Source organism: Protomyctophum bolini (genome assembly GCF_963924005.1).
Source record: "Protomyctophum bolini genome assembly, chromosome: 9".
NCBI lineage: Eukaryota > Metazoa > Chordata > Actinopteri > Myctophiformes > Myctophidae > Protomyctophum > Protomyctophum bolini.
The window spans coordinates 6,015,851-6,021,898 of NC_137870.1; positions in this window are offsets into that span (position 1 = coordinate 6,015,851).

Below are 6,048 nucleotides of genomic sequence, written 5' to 3' on the forward strand. Positions count from 1 at the left end.
AAAAGTAAAACAAGCCAATAATAAAGTCAAGACAACAGAATCAAAATAAAACAATCCACATTTAACCAAGCCGGTGAAATTGAACAAGGAAGTCAAATAGGGCTATGCAAAGGCCTGTCCAAAAAGATGAGTTTTTAACAGTTTTAACAAAATGTCCACAGAGGTTCTTATAGGTGGAAGGGGAGCTCATTCCATATTCTAGGGGCAAAACTTGCAAAGGCTCGATAACCTTTAGTTATCAATTTTGTGGGAGGAACAACCAGCAAGGCCTGGGATTAGGATCGTGGAGACCTTCTGGGCACATTTGGTTGGAGCCGGTCTGACAGATAAGGCTCTGTGTGTGATAACAATAATCTTAAAATGTATTCTATAATTAACTGGGAGCCAGTGCAAGGAGCCAAGGACGGGACAGGATCTCCTGGACCTGGCCAGTAAACTATAGCAGCTGTGTTCTGGACCAGTTGCAGGCGGTCTAACGAGGTCTGGTGAAAAATAGAATTACAATAATCAAGATGTGATGACACAAATGCGTGAATAATCATTTCTAACTCCAGGTATGAAACAATTGATCTTAGTTTGGCAATGTTACAAAGGTGATAAAAACATGATAATCATCATCTGATGCACTGCATCCATCGGATTCACTGCATACATTTGATTCACTGCAGCATGCATTTGATTCACTGCATCCATCAGATGGATAGATGGATGCAGTGAATTCATCATCATCTGATTCACTGCATCCATCTGCTTCACTGCTTCCATCATCATCTGCTTCACTGCTTCCAGCATCATCTGATTCACTGCATCCATCTGCTTCACTGCTTCCATCATCATCTGCTTCACTGCTTCCATCATCATCTGATTCACTGCATCCATGAGCATCGGATTCACTGCAGCCATCAGCTTCTATGCAGTGCATTCATCACACACCTGCATCTATTTCCATGCGGGTGCAGAGTCTGCAGACTGCAGGAGATCATCCATGCATCTGTCATCATGCATTGTTGACCTCTCTGAGCCCTGTCACCTCTTCCAATGGCTGACATCCATCAAAAGTCCCAGTCTGCCATATACTTTTCTTCTTTACAAACAAGTCTGAGTATATCACGCACACACACACACACACACACACACACACACACACACACACACACACACACACACACACACACACACACACACACACACACACACACACACACACACACACACACACACACGGTGCAATGATGTTCATGAACCAGCAGCAATCACCTTGAATTACCTTTGGTTCAGTGCCAGCATCAGGGTACAAAGTCACTGTTGATATACTCTGTCAAAACAAGTCAAACAGTCAAATCCTCCATGTTAATTTATCTTGTGTATAAGTTCCTTCATGTCTAACCTTTCAAAGACATTTGAATGAAGTGAGTGGTGCAACATGTGTGTGTGTGTGTATGTGTGTGTGTGTGTGTGTGTGTGTGTGTGTGTGTGTGTGTGTGTGTGTGTGTGTGTGTGGGAGGGTTCCAGACCCACAGGAACACATCCAGGGTGCCGCCCGGCGTCCAAAACGGTTGAGAAATGACAGAGTTACCGTGTGGGGGTCCCTCTACTGTACTGTCACTGAACTGTACTGGCAATCACCATATATACAGTTAAAATGTGTGTTAGGTTGCGCACAGGTGGTGAAAAACAACCATGCTGTTTTCGTGCTCAGACCCACCCAGCCACCCACACACATACCTCCGTAAGGGAGTGGTTGCACCACTCAAAAACTACAATGCCAACAGACCATGGATGTCCTGTTGTTTTAAAAATGTGATAAATTAAAGGCAGTGCAAGTAAAGTAAGGGAGAGAGCAGGTACGTTGGAACAGGTTGGGATCAGGACTCGAACCTGTGGGTCAAGGGATCTTAAAACAGAAAAAGAATGTCTTTAAAGTAAATTCCTATAATGTCGATCAGATTATATAAGATCCCCTGACCCCCGTGATACGCTGTCATGCTATACATTGGAGTCTAGCTTGGAACACCATAGGCCAGCGCTAGATCAGCTCGACAAAAATCGGAAGTTAGGGTTAAACCGTTCATCATTGGTTGGGGCCCCATTGAAACACTCAAGGACCCTTTTTGTTCTGTTTATTGAATTTTTGTTTTTTATTACACATTCTGAAATAAATTGACAGCGACACACAAGAAAACAACACAAATCAAGACAACCAAAGAAACAAGGAAATATTTAAGCGGAAATAACGTGCAATTTAAAATGTTTTTTTTAAATAGTTAGTCTATGTCCCTCAAAGTTGTTACTTGTCACGCCTCGCTCCTCTGCCTTTGAATTTGAGCTTTGACTCATTATTATTATTATTATTATTAGGTCCAAACCACTGGACTGATATTTGGCTTGACCTTAATGCTTATTTGGTTGATGTTCTGTATTTGCTTAAGTCAAGAAAGGAAGTTGTTGTTACTATTCTTGCCTTTGTACTTAATTGTTTACTAATACTGCAGTCTAATGTTTACTAATACTGCAGTCTAATGTTTACTAATTCTGCAGTCTAATGTTTACTAATACTGCAGTCTAATGTTTACTAATACTGCAGTCTATTGATTGATTGATTGATTGAAATCTTTATTAACAGTTTGCAGAATTACAGTACATTTCAAGCACAAACTCAATACAAAGACTGTTAACTGTGAGTGGACGACCCAATTAAGCCTTACACTTGTTTACAACAGGGTCCACATTGTTCAATTCATCAAAACATTTAGAGACAAACAAATAGACACTTCTATGTAGTTAAAGAACAGAACAGGAATTCATCATATAGGAAGCGAAAAGGGAAAAAAAGTATATATACAGTGAGGGGAACAGGGGGATAAAAGAAAAGAAAACGAAAGACAGAGTGTAGGGCGCCTGCACACAACACCATGCGTTGATGCCATGTGTGCATATGTGCAGGCACCCAACACCACGCCCATACAAAAACATAGTACAATCCATAGTACAAAGACAGAGTGTAGGGCGCCTGCACACAACACCATGCGTTGATGCCATGTGTGCATATGTGCAGGCACCCAACACCACGTCCATACAAAAACATAGTACAATCCAGATACAAATTCAGCTTTTACAGAGGCCAGTTTCGAATTGCAGCCATCCGTAGGTGCCCTTTGAGAGCAGTTTTGAAGGAGCCAAGGGATTCACATGTCTTAATGACTGTTGGTAGGGCATTCCACATTTTGGTCGCATAGGAGCGAAAAGAATTTAGTCCCTTGTTTGTGCCGAATCTGGGTTGTACATGGTTTGTTGCACTCCCTCTGGTGTTGTGGGTGTGGACTTCGTTTACATTAAGGAAGTATTTAGACAGGTACATGGGTATCTTGGTGGTGTATCTAATCTTGTGGACCAGACCCATTGCAAGATGCTGTACTCTGTCGTCGACCCTAAGCCATCCCAGCCTGTCAAAGTGGGCAGGGGTGAGGTGGGTTCGGGGGGTGAGGCCAAGTAGGAGCCTGACCAGTTTGTTTTGGGAGGTCTGGAGCCTTGTTTTAAGGGCCTTTGAGGTGCTGTGGTACCAGGAGGTGGATGCATAGTCAAAGAAACCTTGTACAAGGGCTCCTGTTAAGGTCTTCAAGGTGTTTTTGTCGACCAGTGAGGAGATCCTGTAGAGGAATCTTGTTCTTTGATTGACTTTTTTGATTACGTTGGTGGCCATCTTATCACCGGAAAGATTGGCCTCCAGGATGGAACCTAGGTAGGTAATTTGATCCTTCCGTGTGATAATATCGTCACCAACTCTAACCAAGAAGCCATCTGCCTTTTTGAGATTACTATTTGATCCGAAGAGAATGGATTCAGTTTTTCCCAGGTGTAAGGATAGTTTGTTATCAGCGAGCCAGGTGCAGATTCTACCGAGTTCAGAGCTGAGGGTCTTTTCAACCTGCAGTTTGTTCCTGTCCGAGACCAGCAGTGCTGAGTCGTCTGCGAACAGGAACAAGTTGCAGTCACAAGCTGAAGTCATGTCGTTTACATATATTAGGAACAGTAAAGGCCCTAGTATGCTTCCTTGTGGGACGCCACAGCTCACTGGGAGGGGGGGGGACAGTGTTCCGTTCACTTCCACCATCTGTTCTCTCCCCTCCAGGTAGGATTGCATCCAGCTCACTGATGTGCTATCAAAACCAATAGCTTTAAGCTTGTTAACCAGTATGGAGTGGTTCACGGTGTCAAAAGCCTTTTGGAGGTCCAGCATGACCATGCCGCAGTATTTTCCAGCATCCACCTCGTGTTTGATGTGGTCGCTCAAATAGAGAAGGCATGTGTCAGTGGAGTGGGATGTTCTGAAACCATGTTTACTAACACTGCAGTCTAATGTTTACTAATACTGCAGTCTAATGTTTACTAATAATGCAGTCTATGTTTAATAATGCAGTCTATGTTTACTAATAATGCAGTCTAATGATAAAACCAGGCTTGTTTCCATTCCATGCCAGCTTGGAAAATCAACAATGGTGGACATTGTAAACAAAGTGGAAATGCTAATTTGGAACTGAAGCCTGAAGGAGAGGAGGAATTATACAAAGTAGGGTGACATTGATGACATCACCATGAGGACAAAATCAGTTGAGCTGTTCCTGAGAGCAATTTCCATTAAAGCACCTATAATATGATTGTTCAAAATTGGTTATTTGTGGGGATATAAAACACACATGGGAGCCCCAAAAACACAAAAGAAATGGAAAAAGTTGAATTTTATGTTATAGGTCCTTTAAAGGGGGAAAAAAGTGAAAAAACTAAACTAAACTAAAACAAAAAAACTCAATACACAATACAATCAGTATCAACTCATGATCACAAACATAAAACATACCCTACTTTGAGAATCACTGGTTTATAGTTCTAACCTAGTTCAACAACAATCAACAAAACCCAGAAGAAACTGATTAAGAACACCCTTTCAGACCTTTTGAATGAATATTTACTTAAATGCATAGTAGGCTACTGTATGGGTGCACTAGTATAGTGCTCTGGTCCATAGCCTTACTGCCCTGCAGGGCAGAATCATAAAAGCAGTAAAGCTATGGACCAGAGCTATGGGTGCACCAACTACATATGTATTATTTATTATTTATTTGATGAATTGAACAATGTGGACCCTGTTGTAAACAAGTGTAAGGCTTAATTGGGTCGTCCACTCACAGTTAACAGTCTTTGTATTGAGTTTGTGCTTGAAATGTACTGTAATTCTGCAAACTGTTAATAAAGATTTCAATCAATCAATCAAAAACCCATCATTTCTCTCTATTACCATGAAGCAGTCATCACCAGCGACTGTAGTAGCCTAGGACCGGTCCTAGGTGATAAACACGCAGCCCTCTCACTGTATTTTGGGGTGTTTTCTACCAAAACAAACAACAAAAGTGAAAACACCCAAATACAGTGAGAGAGGGCAATGTGTTTCTGCCACAGCGTTGATGCAGGTAAAGTAAAGACCAGATGACTGCTGGTAGTCATCCCAAAGAAGATGAGCTCCCCCTATTGGTTAAAAATAGACAGCGACAGGCATGCAGTGAAACGTACAATATTGCTGTTATATCATCCATCATCGAGTCCACCCATAAATTATGAACTGGAGCCTGAAAATTCAAGAAGGCTGCATAACTCAAAATTATGAACTGAGCAGTAGCCTACACTTCCACTTTAAAATGTAAAATAAAGTAATGCAGCAGAACCACACTGCATGGTGTACATAATTTAGTTCAATGTGACACTCAGACATTACTACCAAATAATAAAATAAATATCAATTTATATAAATAAATGTATTTGTTTTATCACAAACTATGGCAAAGATTTACAGTTGAACTTGACAAATAAACCATTTTTTTCTCCTTCGAAATGAGCAGATCTACAAACTCACAACTTGGTCATGATGCGACGGGTTGTGTGCTTGTAGATCGCCTATTTTTGTTTTTTGCCACGCATTAACCATCGTATCATAAAAACGGGCATAAGCGGTTAAATAGAAATATAGAACGTGTTGTCGTTTTGTGGCTCGGATAA